Source organism: Macaca fascicularis, chromosome 1 (assembly GCF_037993035.2).
Source record: "Macaca fascicularis isolate 582-1 chromosome 1, T2T-MFA8v1.1".
Classification (NCBI taxonomy): domain Eukaryota; kingdom Metazoa; phylum Chordata; class Mammalia; order Primates; family Cercopithecidae; genus Macaca; species Macaca fascicularis.
Genome location: NC_088375.1, coordinates 35,381,828 through 35,397,302, shown reverse-complemented (window position 1 = coordinate 35,397,302; position 15,475 = coordinate 35,381,828). Strand labels below are relative to the sequence as shown.

At 42.4% G+C, this 15,475-nt stretch overlaps 1 long non-coding RNA gene across 1 annotated transcript in view; it reads left to right on the top strand.

Moving 5' to 3' along the window:
* LOC141408907 (uncharacterized) overlaps positions 1-14,342 on the top strand; it is a 50,201-nt gene extending 35,859 nt beyond the window's left edge. The window contains exon 3 of the long non-coding RNA XR_012426507.1: positions 10,595-14,342. This is a non-coding gene — a long non-coding RNA (uncharacterized lncRNA). The remainder of the gene's footprint in view (positions 1-10,594) is intronic.
* Positions 14,343-15,475: the final 1,133 nt, after the last annotated feature.

Here is a 15,475-nt window from a genome sequence, read left to right as displayed (position 1 = left end):
CACATCTTACAAAGCACAGAGGAAAGACCTTCAGTTTGACATTTAGATAATCAATGCTTTTTTGGTAGTAACATTGGTTCTATTCACAATTTTTTTCTTGTTTTCTTTCCTCTAGGCACATTGTAGGGTTGAACTTCCCTGTTTGCATTACATAAGATGGGTCATCTGACTGGCTGTGGCCAGTGAAATGTAGATGAAAATAGCCTGTATCACCTCTGGACGAGTCATTAGGATCCAGTGTATGATTTGCTACATTTCGTTCTGTCTGCCGTGGTGATTGGTGATGGAGGCTCTATTAGTTTTTGTTCCTGAGTAAAGTGATGTAGGGATGAGTCCCTAGCTGACTTCCAATATGAGTGAGAAACAAACCTTTATTGTTTTAAGCCTCCAAGCTTCGAAGTTTGTTATACAGCCCACCATGACAAATATACTATTAGTCCTTTATTTACATGCTTTAAAATATGGCTTGCATTTTCTGATTACCATATGTTCATTGTGGAGAATTTCAAAAAATATTTAAAAAATCCCTTGAAATCACTTATATAGAAATAGTCTCTGTTAATATTTTGATGTATTGTCTCCCTCTCTCAATTTAAAAAATTGAGATCCTAATATATATATACAATATTGATTTCTTCACTTCATATGTACTCTTAAAATACATGAATTTGCTGCATATTATTAATTGATGAGGATGTGTTATAATCTATTTTTATATTTATATGTTTTATATTTATACTATTTAATTTATGAGTCATATTTTATTTTTGTACTTTTTCTTGTTGTAAATAATATCCCAATGAAACCTTTGCGCCTAAGTCTTTGCTGAAATTGCTATTGCTGTCCTTGGGGTAGATCCCTAGAAGGGGAACGACTAGGTCAAGGAGTATGCATACTTTTAAGATTTTTGCTACCTATTGCCAGGAGAAAGGTTGTCCCAATTAACATGTTGGCTGTGTGACATGGGCCATCTCACCATTCTGTGGGGTATTAGAATTCCTTTTAATCTTTGTTAATTTGATAGGTGAAAATGCTATCTTGTTGTTTTATATTTGCATTTCTTTGATTACAAGTGTTGTTGAACATTTATTTCATATGTTTATGAGTCATTTGCACTTTTTTCTTGTGGGAATTATCTAAATGGATTCTCACACCCCCCAAACACCAAGCTAATAAACGGAAAGCCACACAGGAAGCTGGCAGTACTGTTGCCACGGAGCCTCTGCACGAGCTTCTGAAGTGTGAGCATTGAACAGGTTCCTCTAACTCCTTCTCGTCTGCATTGTTTTGATTCTTTTCTCTCCAGCTGTATCCCTCCACAGCCCATGTCTCCCTCAAGCCTTGGACTCCCTCCAAGCATTTTATTGCACTGGACTGTAGTCGTGGCTCAACCTAGAATTTAGAGAGAAAAGGACAAATGTGATCGAAGTCAGTTTGGAGTGAACAGCATTGTTGTGGAAAAATCCATTGAGTGCCTCCCTTACGAAGCCCCTCCCTACCAACTGATGGGTCCCTGTGGCAAAGAGGCGGTGGGCATATCCCCTGCTTGAAGTCAGGATTGGGAGCACAGCCTGCTCCTCTGGCTTTAGGCCTGACTCTGTGGTCCCTGGTGATGAAGCTTCAATTACTCTTCCCGGAAGCGTTCTTATTTATTTCATAGACCTTGCATTACCCCTGACTGTCTGTTTGGTGCTTTTAAGAGAGGAGAAGAAAGAATCTAAATTTCCCCAAAGTAAGTGTTACTTTTTAGCTAGTGTGAGATAAAAGACAGATTGAAATGGAGCCAGAGGGACCTGCCCTTCACCCTCCATCTTCCTCGGAGTTGGAAGCTCACATTGGTGTGTCAGGCAGCAGCTGGCAGGCTCTTTTATCATCATTAATTGTCCGCTGAGTTGTCACAAGGAGAGACTAGAATTCAGGTTTAATTACATCTGTATCATCTCTGATAAAGTTCAGGGGATTCTGGTGGTGCGAAGCAGGAGTGGGCCAGTGATGTGCCAGGGATACTCTGTGAAGTGGAAACCATGTGTATCCTTGAGGGGAAAAGGTGAATTAACCGAATTCCAAGGGAAGTAAGCCTTATCCAGGCTGGGCAACTCTCATGAGATATGGTGATGGGGAAGGGAGGCTGCTCCAGGCATTAGAGCTGCTTAAGGATAAATTAGTTTAAATGAGGCAGGTGTCATGGCTCTTCACAGCAAACAAGTCAAGATTTGTTCCAGAAACCTTGCTTGTTTTTATGGACAACAATCTACTACCAGAGTGGGAGCAAAGAAATACATTTGGTCTTAGATAAAATAATGGCACTCCCCCCGCCCCCATCTCCTTTATGAGATGGATCTTTTTGAATGGTTTCTGATTTAGTTCTGGAAATACTGGAGCAGAGTGAGGCTTAAGTGACAAGCTGGTTTTGACTAAAAATGAGAACTAAGTATAGCTTCATGGAAATGGCAGGTGGCAGGTGGCCTGGGAGCTAGGTGCATCAGCAGATCATTTTTTCATGAAAATAAGTCAGTGAGTGCTAAGAGTCTTCACCACACTTATGGCAATGACCCTTCTGCCAAACTTAGCCACACAAGGTCTCATTCTGATCTTTTATCAATTCTTGGGGACCACCGCATCTGCTCTGATCCTTTCGTTATTGACCAACACCTGGACTTTGCACTTCAGAATAAAGCTTTGGCCACATGGTCAGTTCTTGTCATCAGGGAATGGATCTTGTTCTGACCACCAGACTTTATAACTCTCACTTCCTGAGAGAAAATCTGAAGCCATTTCATGAACTATCTCTTGTGCAATTAAGTGTTTTCAAAGAATCGGCCTTCTGCTTTGCAGAAGAGCATGTCTTCTGTGTTCCTCCTATATCTCAGGAAGAGCTGTTTATTTTAATCCGTGGGCCCTCTTTCAGCATTAAAAAATACATATTAAAAAAAAACAAGATCAGGTGAATGGAATCTAAAAAATCTAAAAAATAATACGTATGTGTGTATGTGTCTCTGTGTGTTGTATGCACAATAAAAGGGTTTTGCATACACTCTAATTTTCCAGTAAGAGAAAAATTCTTCCCAGTCTAAAGGTCAGAATCTTTAGTTTTGAGCCTCTCATTAAATCTACAAAACTAATTTTTGCTTTGATTTTTATCACCAGAAGCACAACTCACAGGGGTAAGTTTGGAAAAACAAGTAAATCAAATTCAGAGCTCTCAGAATTTAAAAGCTAGGTTGACTCAGAATAGATACATAACAATATTAAAACAGAATGCAAGAAGATTGGTATACCAAAACTTACCTGTGATCATAAATTTCCTGAAGCTAGCGGTTCTATATCTATTTTATTTTATTAATTAATTTATTTTTTTGAGATGGAGTTTCGTTCTTGTTGTCTAGGTTGGAGTGCAATGGCGTGATCTCTGCTCATTGCAACCTCTGCCTCCTGGGTTTAAGTGATTCTCCTGCCTCAGCCTCCTGAGTAGCTGGGATTACAGGTGCCTGCCACCATGCCAGGCTAATTTTTGTATTTTTAGTGGGGACAGGATTTTGCCATGTTGGCAGGCTGGTCTCGGACTCCTGACCTCAGGTGATCTGCCCGCCTCGACCTCCCAAAGTGCTGGGATTACAGGCATGAACCACCGTACCTGGCCTCAGAGGTTCTATATCTATACTTCTATCCAGCAATATTAGGCACAGGGTAGATGCTCAGTAAATAGGTACTTAATGTGGAAACTATTTATGGATTGTGTTAAACAGCTTTCATAGTTACCATATGCTCTGGTGGGCTAGTCATGTTAACTAAAATGTGACTAGAGGTAGAAAGAGGTGCTCTGTGCCAAAATATTGAGCTCATGCCAGTTTATGGGCCCATCAGAGCTGCCCCTATGAACAACTGAGGCCCTTGCCCCAGGCCCAGGGCTGGTCCTCCATGCTGCAGACACTGGTAGCTGGTTGTAACTCAAGCAGGCCTCCGATCAAGAAGAAGGATGTCTATCCATATATAACCATGGAGTGGAGTCAGATAAGAGCTGTATTTTGTCTCCAACTACCTTTCTATCTCTGTAGAACTAATTTTTCCTCTTTCTCCAAATGAAACACAGACATGCCCTATGACTTTTCTGTCCACCCCAGAGGAGCACACACATCAGTCACTTCAAGCCACACAGAATAGTCTCCCATCACATGAAGTCACACAACGCAGTCTTAGCACGGTAATTAGTACGTCTTGTCCCATGTTATAGTTGAAACTCTAGAGTAACAAATTCTTTCTTTCTCTCAGTTCAGGCTTATTCCAGGTAGGAGGCCACAGTCCAGAAAAGAGAGTGCAGTCAGCCTCTCCTCTCTCCTCACCCAGCACTTCTAACCCTACTTCCACATGCCACCAATGCCATGCTCCACAGTCCACTGACTTCTACATCCCACTAACTCTTGGGTTCTAACTGGTTAACTGGTTAGCTCAGAGTAGTCTCAGTTGCTTCTGCCTGGGTCTAGTTATTAATAGTTCCCCTTTGGGTCAGTGAGTGTTCTCCTTAAAGTCAACTGATTGTAAGTGTTAATCACATGAACAAAATGCATTCACAGTAACATCTAGTGTTGGACACACAGCTGGGCACCAGAACCTGGCCAAGTTGACACATGAAAAGAACCATCACACCATTTCCCTTTCAGAAGACTTTCTGTATGTAAACTATGTGCCACCCTAGTTAGTTCTGACCCCTCCCAAGTGGGTGCAGGGAGGGAGAGAAGATGAGGAGAGCAGGAAATGTCTCCCTTAAAGGATACCTCAAGATACACAGAATTGACACTCTTGGGACTTGGCAGATGCTTAAACCTGACTCTTGCTCTGAAGGGCATTTTTGGGGGATTCTCTGGAGATTTTACACCTCCTTCTCTGACACTGGTGATCTCTGTTTTTGGCTCTCGACAGGGCAAAAACATCTTTATTCTCATAGCCCAGAGACTCACCCTTAGTGTCATGAATTCTCTTTCACTCTGCCATCAAACTGGCCAGTAAGCCCATGTCTTGCTGATATGGTTTGGCTCTGTGTCCCCACTCAAATCTCACCTTGAATTGTAATAATCCCCACATGTCAAGGGCGGGGCCAAATGGAGATAATTGAATCATGGGGGCAGTTTCCCACCTACTGTTCTCATGGTAGTGAATCAGTCTCATGAGAGCTGATGGTTTTATAAAGGGGAGTTCCCTGCCTAAGCTGCCTTGCCTGCTGCCATGTAAGATGTGCCTTTGCTTCTCCTTTGCCTTATGCCATGATTATGAGACCTCCTCAGCCATGCTGAACTGTGAGTCCATTAAATGTCTTTCCATTATAAATTACCCAGTCTTGGTTATGTCTTTGTTAGCAGCATGGGAACAGACTAATACACTTGCCTTTCAGATTTTGCAGGCAGGAGTCAGGTGTGTGCACAAGAACCACACATTAGGCCTTAGGCTCTCTGAGGAGTTCTTTTGACATCTTTTCCTTTAGAAGTGAGGTGAGGGCAGAACCCCACCTTTAGACATGACTTGGTGGGAGGAAGCTCAGAATATAAACTCTCACCACAGGCCCTTTCCATAATCAAACAATCTCTACCACCCACCCCACCCCCCCGCCACCCAAAACGAGAACAACAAAAAACCCAACTAAAAATCTCTTAGTTATCTCTTAATGTCTAAACCTTATACCCTGGACATGAGTGAGAGGATTAAGAATTGAACCTCCTTTGAAATTGTGCCACCATGGCCAAATGATATCTATGCTTCATGACTTTAGCCTAAAGTCCATTTTAACATTTTGTACACACACACACACACACACACACACACACACACACACACACCACAGATAAACATAAGAGTTTGCATTCATCTATAAATCTCATCAGTCCCTGGAACTCCCAATAACAAGGAGAAAGTAAGTTGGGGGATTGTACCTCACATTTCCTTCTATATCTTCTTTTTCTCTTAATTCTCTTCTGGATGTTCATTGTGACCTCATCTTACCAGCAGGGGTGTGTGTGTGCGTGCATGTGCTCAGAGGTGGTGTGGAGAGGGGGCAGAGTATGATTCTCCCGGAGGGTGGTTTAGTCTGAGCCCTAACAGTCCTCTGGGTTCAGTGCTGGGTCTCATATCCGATGGGTCTCACATCCGATGGGCTGTCTGGATGCTTTTTAAGTGGAGCAGTAGGAAGGATGAATGCTACTGCTGGCATCACTGTTTGCTACAACAGCATTTAAAAGAAGGCCTGAGTCAATTAGGACATCAAATAATCCTATTGCTTTTATAATACCTAAATATTGAATATTTAAAAGGTAAGCAGGCTTGAAATTTGAAATGGAAAGAAAATGTCCCTTTAAGTCGTTAAGGAGTGTTAGGAGCCATAAGCCTCTGAAAAAAAGTTAGAAGTTCGAAGAATTCATAAGTCAGAGAACTTGGGTTACATTTATAAATATGTAGACCTTACAGTAATAAAATCAGAGCAAACTCAGAGGTCCACTTAGGAAGGTGACCAGAGAATAAGTCAAGTAACTGCACTCATAGCCAATTTGGAATTCTGTCTCTAGGAAAATGGTTACTATAAGATATTCACAGATAAGTCAGAGAAGGAAAGAAGTCACAAAAGAGATGTGAGGTGGTTAAGAAAGCAGATTTTAGAATGACAGTGGAGAAGTGAATTCTGGCTAAATAATTTGTGACCTGGGTGGCCTTAGGATGCATGTAGAGGATTTTTGGCCTCAATTTTCTCACCTGTAAATTGGTACCTATCTTACAAGGTGGTCATGAGAATGCTAGCAGTGTTTTTGGTACATAGTAAGTGCTCAATAAATATTAGCTATTACTAAATCTTGATTTTCCCCCTAGAAACACCATGTATCTCATACAAAGATGAACCTTTCAAATAAAGAGAGGTTGTAAGACAAAACACTGAATTCAAGTGATTACCAGTAAGAAAGTAGTTTAGATTTTATACTGATATTAATTTGATTACATAATCACAAAGATAAATAGTTGACTCTGTTTTAGTCATAAAAGAGAAAAAGTGCACCAAAAAAGTGTTTAATTTGACAGTTATTTTGCTGTGGTTTCTGTGTGTGTGTGTGTGTGTGTTTAGTCTACTTCCAGACGAGAGAAAAACAATTCCATAAAGGTTATTTCACTATCTGAGCATGTTCTTTCATATTGGTTTATAGGTACACCTATTATAGACTCACTCTTTAGTTATGGGGATGTGATCCTTGTTATTTAGAACAGACCACATGCAGGAACCAACAAACCCTAAGGGCCACTGGATTCTATTAACAGAGATTTACTTCTCACCCATGCCACAGCCTTCTGGAGAGCAGGCAGTTCCTCTGAAGGGCTCTCCTCCAGTGTTGATATGGAGACCTAGACCCATTTTATACTGTGGCTCTCCTGCTTCCTAGAGCCTCTTTGGTGTTCTTCCATGAATCTTTAGCTTTCTCCGGCTGATGAGTAAAGGTATAGAATGAAAATGATTGTGTGGGATGTTTTATATGCAGCTTGGAGGTGGCAGTCATCATTCCTTCCCATATTTCTTTGGCCAGAACCTGATCACATGGCCCTCAAAAAGCTGCAAGGAAAGATAGGAAGCGTAGGTTTTTTGCCTCCCCAGGGTGGGAAAGAGAGGCTGGAGAGCATTTAATTAGTCTGCCGCTTGACTGTTGTTGATGCTGAATTGAAGAAGAGTTTTTGTATTGAGTAAGGCTTTACAGAATGGTTGCAGCAGGCTGTGTTGGCAGACCTTGGCTCTTAGATTAAGGCAAAAGCTTTAAACTTCAAAATGTGAATCTGTGCATTAATCTGCAAAGTAGGGAGAACCTATTTGAGTAGAACGGCACCTGATCTAGTGGGAAGGTAGAACACGTTTTTGTTTCCTTAGGTCAAGTTGCTGAGGAAATGGCAGTAATGTTATGCTTACTTGATATCCCCATAACATCAGGGCTCTTCCTGATACATCCCAGAGAACACTGAAGCCCCTTTCACTCGTTGAAGCCCCTTTCACTCGTTGTTCTAATTTAACTTGAGTTATCCTGATATAATTTCCCTTAACATGCTTCCATTTTCCCATCTAAGTCTGGAAAATCAAAATGGCCTTTGCCCTACCATGATGCATGGATTCAGACATTAGTTACTGAAGTTCTCTTATGACACTACAATAAGAATCATTTTGGCTATATTTATAGATAGTAAGATGGCTTTACAACAAGGTAGAAACTTTCAGCTCATGAAAAATTCGTTCAATAAGAGCAATTTGTAGAAGCACAACACAATGTTCTCAAGTAAACGTTATCCTACATGCCTGCCAGCTCCTCATTTGAGTAATCAGCCCCATGAGAGAATGGGCAAATATGGTAAACCGTGCATCAACTTTGAGAGGAAGAACTCAAGTCTGCCCTCACAGAGTTTTTGAATGCCAAATGGGCTGTGTGATGCATGGCTTGCTACTATTTTGGTCAAGGCTGGATTGTCTGTGACCCTCAACATCTCTGTTCCTTTGTCTCCCAATTTCCGGCGTTGATAAGCTGGATCAGATGATCACTGTCATTCATTTCAGCTTTCAGAGTCTGTCCTTTGCTCTTTCTGCCACCCAGCACACTTAAGGAATGTCTCTGCCCGTTTCTTCTTCTTCCCCACCCCGTTCTCTGCTGTGGGCCCAAGAAAAGGGAAAAGCAATTTAATTTTAATATGATCTGAAGTCAGACGTAATTAGAAAGACAAATCTGCTGGAAAAAAAATCTGCATTCCAAAGCTAAATACTATAGTGTTGGCAGTCAGGTCGAGCACCAACCTAGCACATTAACTGTGCTCCATGAGGCTTTCACTGAAGGTAATACTATGTTTTAAGAGGGTATAATGCTACTCCTGGTATTTCCAAATTCTTAAGAGTAACAAACTATGAAAAAATAGGATTTATTTGTATGTACGAGTTTTATAGATATCTTTTGATTTTGCAAGGTAGAGTATCAGACTGGGGCAATGTTATCAAAGGACCGCTTAGGATGTTGTTAAAAATACAGATTTCTGGGCCCCACTCAGAAATCAATCAATCTGACTATGATTGGTTAATTTCTATGGTCAATTTTCCAGGATAGAATTAAATACTCTGAATATTGGACCAACTACCCAGTTTGAGAGCTCACTAAAAGTGTGGCAACCATTAAAGAAGTTGGACAAAGCACAGAATTTTCCCTGCCTGTACAAGGAGACGATCAACCTTTACTCTGTCTGCCACACAGAACTGTTGCACAGGTTAAAAGTAAAGCATGTGCTCCAAAGCCCTTTGCCGGATGAAAATTCCTCTGCCAACATCAGCTTATGTTGTTATTGTCAGGGGCAACTAAAACATAGACTGACAACCATCTTCTGCTTTTACATCTTCTTGAAAATGTCTCAGGTCTCTTTCCTCTTGGGAGCTTAGGCATGGAGTATCAGAGTGTGATGTGTTTATTCTGTACCCCTACTTTAATGGAGCTTATGTCAACTGCAGCAGCTCCAAAGTGCTTGTGGAGTTAACCATAGCAAGGTTTCATTTGTGCACTTACAGATTTTAAAGGCGACAAGCTGAGTGTTCTCTTCTGTTCATCGAGGACACAAACAAAGCTATTAGCTCTAGGTCCAGGGAAAGGGAAAAAAAAATCACTTTTCATATTGTGCAACCAACCCTAAATCAGGTCAATCTCTCCTTCATTGCTGGCTAATATCCAAGTCACAGTGAAAAGCTGATGTTTTTGTTTAGAATGGATTTTTGCAGTGTTTATAAACCAAGTCTCCTTGAAATTTTCATTAGGAGGATCACACAGTTCACCTCTTGTCCTGCCCTTTATCCTTTCTGCTGGAATAGTTGAGTGATTTTGAAAATTCTCACTAGTTTAATTGATTAGTAAGGAGAGTTATTTTTGAAAGTCACCTTCTGCAAAGCAGAACTGAGATTGACACCCAGTCAAGATGCTGTGACCTTTGTTTATGTAGCACAGAGAATGATGAGAATGTGACCTTCATTACAGCTTTGAATGTGTGAGGAAGGGGAGGGAAGGATCATTTATCAACTCAGTGCCAACACTTTACTAGGCACCAAAGGCCTGTTATGCCATCGAATCCTAATAATTTATAATCCTGTGACATGGGTATTATGATTACTATATTTATAGGCAAGGAAACTGAAGCTCAAGTGGTTACTTCATTAGTGGGTGGTGGAGCCAGGTTACTCCCAAATGTAACCACTTAAGACAATAACCATCTATTATTGCTCACAGTCTGTAGCCAGCATCAGTTGACTGGTTGGCTGGGATGTTCTGTTGATCTGGGTGAGGCTTGGCTAATTTTGGTTGGGCTTGCTCAGGCACTTGCAGCGCATTGGCTGGTTGGCTGGTGTGTGTGTGTGTGTGTGTGTGTGTGTGTGTGTGTATGTGTGTGTATGTATGTGTGACTTTGTTAGGATGGCCTTACTCATGTGTTTGGCAGTTGGCTGACTGTTGGCTACAGTGATGGGGCTATGAAAGATGGCCACTACAATATATATCTCTTTTTACAATGTGACACTGATAGTTTCTTTGTCTCTGTGTTCCTCTCCTTTGAATCTGGGCAGAACTTTGTGACCGCCTTGACCAACAGAATGTGGTGGGTTTAATGGCAGGCCAACTTCCAGGCTTCCGCCTTGAGAAACTGGCAGTTTCCACTTCCTTCCTTGTGCAACGTTGCTCTTGGAACTCTCCTATAATGCTGTGTGGCAGTGGAGCAGCCACATGAAGAGGTCAGGTATGCATGTCTCACCACCAGTCCCTGCTGAGGTCTTGGTGGGCAGCAGCATCAACCACCAGACATGTAAGTGAATGAGTGAGTGAGCGAGCCTGCAGATGACTCCAGCTCCAAGAGGCTGAATGACTCCCAGACACTGAGTCACCCCCAGCCTTTGAGGTTTCCCAGTAGATGCCACATGGAGCAGAGGTGAGCTGTCCGTGCCAGACCCTGCCCAAAGTGCTGATTTGTAGGCTGAATAAATAATTGTTGTCTTAAGTTGCTGCATTTGAGGTGGATGGTTATGCAACAATAGAGAACTGAAATAGAGGATAGTTTGTCCATGTGTCTCATATCATTCAGCCTGCTAGACCAGGTTTGTTTGCATGGTAGCTAGCAGGTTCTGAGCGGCAGAGGGAGAGAGGGAGATGGGGAAAGAGGGAGGGAGGGAGAGAGAGAGAGAGAGAGAGAAAGAGAGAGTGAAAACACAAAAGGTCTCTTGAGGCCTAGGCTCAAAACTAGCACACTGTTACTTCTATTGCATTCTGTTGTGCAAAGCAAATAACACGACAAACCCAGATTCAAGAGGAGTGGAGTAGACTCTGCCTTTTGATGGGAGGAGTTGAAAGTCACATCAAAAAGTGCTCATATAAAGCCAGGAATGAAGCCTTGTGGTCATTTTTGCAACCTACTACATTATGCCACCTCCTAAGGCTTATGGATAACTCAGGTAAGAAAAGAGAAGTGACACTTCTAAAACCCAAAAAACCTTAATGATTGTGCTTCATTTAACAACATATGGTCTAACTTCTGACAAGCTTGACCATATATAGAATGCTAGTTGTGTGAAAAGGTTTTTGAATCCAAGCAAACAACTATCACGAAGCCCATGTACTTTACTCATAGCAGAGGCGTGCTCGCTCCCCACAGGCCTCAGTCAGGTGGTAAGGAATAGAGCTTGGAAGGACGTGAGCAGTGTTGTTCTTCATGCTGCAGAACATGCAGGGCCCGTGTCAAAGCTTGACTCACATTAATTCATTAATTAACTTGAGAAATCTGCATTCAGTGTGCCTGGCAAGAGGTGGAAGTGATGATCTCAGGATGATTGTCAAGGCCCTTGCTGGGTCTAAGCTCAAGAACATCCACCTCTGAAGATGGGTTATGCTGGGTAGCAGAAGAAGCCAACTTCACTATGGGGCAAACAACAGATTTGGGTCAGCTTTGGAGTGAGTTTGGTGACTCCTGGCAGTAGTCTGACTTTTGGGAAAGCTGCTGTCAGTTACCAACTTGCTGGGCTGGGGAACGCAGGAGTGTCCACTGGACTGGAATGTATTGAGGACTAAACCTCGCTGAATTTCTTCAGACAAACTCACCAGACTGACTGAGCCAGGTTCCCTTTAGTTCAGCATCACTCAAATCAACAAATAGTGATTGAGTAACTCCTAGGCTCCTGTCACTGTTGTGAGTGCTGGACACACGAAGCTAAAATAAAGGTAGGTCTTTCTTCAGAGGTATTACAGTCTTGAAATAAGTCAATAGATCAATTCTTGCCATTGAGTGAGCTAAATACTATCATCATGTGAAAGAAGGTGTGCTCAGGAAGCACTGAAGAGGGACACAAAATGTAACCTTTGGGGTTGGGGAAATCTGGAAATCTTCAGGATAAGAAGGAATTACCTAAGAGAAGCTGGGAAAGGCATTACATGAAGAGGGAACAGCATTTGCAAAGGCCTGGAAGTATTCCGACAGAGTAAAGGGCCAGACTGTGTGACAGAAAGGCAAGAAATGAGCTCGCAGAGGAAGAAAGGGGCCGAGGGAAGTGGCTTAGAAATTAGCAGTATGGAGAATTAATTCAAGCAGGAAGACAGGCAGGAGGACTATAGGAGATGATTGCAGTAATCAGGCCAGCAGTGATGAGGGCCTTGACCCCAATAGTAGTCATAGGACTGGAAAGAGGATGTTTTAAGAATGTTCTGTCTACTGGACTTGAATGAACTGGGTGGAGCAGTGGGGGAGTCCAGGGTGATGCCAAGATTTTAAGCAGTGGGTGGCTGGTGGAGCCATTGTCTGATAGAAGGAATATAGGAGGATGAGGAGGTCGGGGTGGGGACAATGGTGAGTTTGGCTTAGGACATGCTATGTTGGAAGGATCCGTGAGACATCTAGCCTAACAGAATGTACCTTGAAGACTTTAAGAGTGTGTCCTGGTTGTTCCTGTTTCTATTTTCTCCCTCTTTGCCTGCTTCCATCCCTGCCTCCCCTGTCTCCTACAAAATCCAAACTAAAATAGTCAAAACCACATCTACAACACTCTATGTCCATATGGAGCATTGACATGTTCCCACCATCTCCTAGGTCATGCTCTGTCCTCCCTTCAAAGATCTGCATTTGTCCAGTGTAGTACCTTACACACTCCATATAAATGTCGTCAGATATTAGGGTGAGCCCTCTACAAGCTCACTGTAACTTACATCCTGGAGAGCAGAGACATGCATTGGTTTATGCCTATGTAAACTGCCCTGTATCTGCCCTCAAACCTAAAAGCTATTATATTGTTCTCCAGTTGCAATGAAGGAAAGTTACTTCCTATGGGTTTACAAAGTTTTACAATTTGCAAATTATAATTCTAATGCGAATCTCACACAGTCCTCTCAGGCCTGTGGGAAAGATATTATGGATTCCATTTTATTGATAAATAAATTAAGGCTTGGAAAGTTTGTGGCTTCGTGGTAGATCTGGAACATGAAACCCAGATCTCCTTCTCTAAGTCCAATGTTCTCTCTGTTCCAGCACCTTTTCCCTCCTTGGGCAAGAACAACCAAGGACTGGGTAAGCTCTACAGGGCCTGGGAATTAAATCCTCTAGGCAAACCTGACCTTCTCTGGTTCAGGTGACATCAGCTCCCTTTCAAAAGTGAGCCTTCTCCATTTGCATCCTGGTTGTTTCACTGGTCAGAGGCTCCAAGTGGCTATTGCATTTGTCTGCTGTGCGTTTTATTGAGGTTTTCTGGTTAGGGTGAAATTGCTACTGTTCTTTCAAAAGCAATATTTTTTTTTGTATATATGCTAGCTTTATGCTTTTGTGCATAGGCATTTTTCCTTGTCACATCATATTTCTTTCCAGTTCAGTAACTAGTGAAACTCAAGTGCACCACTGATCTGTAGGCTGAATTTCAGGCCTGAAACTCACAAAGTAGGTGTACACTTTGGCAGCCCTTCACTTACAGCCCAGGTCAACAGGGCCAGGGATCAGCAGAAGGAAGGACAGAATCACTTTCTCATGGGCCTTGAGATGGGCCTTGGTAGGTCGACTACTTGATGGGCCTTGGTAGGTCGACTACCTGGCAGGTAGTGGGCACTCACACCAACATCGTTTTGGAGAGTGTATGTCTTAAAAGGATATGTTATAAACATTTGCAGACAACCTCAATGTCCTCAACATCATGAGAATGGTATTACCCAATAACCAGTTTCTTATGAAAGCAAGATTATACTGTTTCCTCCCTTTAACAGCTCCCTTGGGGCTAATGAAAAAAAATAATTATAAAGGATTTTAGTAAGTGTAAAATAAAGGATGCACAATATAAAAAAAGAAAAAAATATGTATTGGTAAGGAGTTTAGAAAAATGGTTCCCAAAATGTATTCTTTGATTAATTGATGGGTCATATTAAAGTCATTTGAAAGATCTAGCATCAAGTTCCAGCATGACTGAATTGGCATATTCTCATGAGAATAAGTGGCATTCTTTCTATTCATTCTGGGGAGAGATCCTTTACTTTTTAGGACATTGCAAGTGATAGACTTCCTGGGCGATGTTTCCCAGCCCAGTGGTTCAATGCCCTGGATGTTGAGTACCACCAGGCAGCTAGTGGCTGCATATGAGGGGCAGGCTGCTGAGCCAGGAATCAGAGAATCAAGATCTCATCTCAGTCTTCCTTCAACTATGGGCTTGCTTTGTGATCTCATCAGTCCACTCTTCCAAGCAGAGATGTCATCAGGATACCTGAGAACAGCCTAGGGAAGGAAGGACGTGTACCAGAGCTATGGCCTTGACAACTGCTGTCCATGAAGAGCCCCAGGGATAGAGGCACCTAGAACAAGCCTGTTGCATTCCTGGCTACCTCTTCCTGAAGCCCTTTTGGGTTGATGTGGAGGTGGGAAGCGGCAGAACACGGGCCTGTGGTACCTCACAGCCCATAACCCTCAGATGTCCCTGCTCTGGCCCTTTGAAATTCCAAGCCATATACTTTCCAGGAGAGTGGTTGGTATTTCTACACTGCATGCTACAGTTTAGCTTGGTCTAAATCTGTTAGGAAAACTTCTGTTTGTTGGGAAGCAGTGTGACTTTATGAAAAGAGCCCAAACTCTGGCAGAAGTCCCTAGGTTCAGACCCCATTGCTGGCTGAATGACACTGAACAAGCCAGTTTTGCTTTCCAGATGTAGTTTCTACATCTATAAGACAGGAGTTAAATGGTTATGTATGTAAAATTCCTACCTTAATGTTTGACTGCAATCAGAACTCAAATGTAGTCATTATTATACTGATTATCATTGTCACCCAGGCAATGGGGTTGGACTAAGGTGAGATTGAGGCAAAACATCTGCTCGGCTACCCTCAGGTTCTATGATGGAACTTGCTGTCTGACTTTCCCTAATGCTCTCCCTTGCCCACAGCCCCATCCCTACTGCGCACTCTCACTGGTGAACTCCACTTGACAGTTCCTTGAGGGT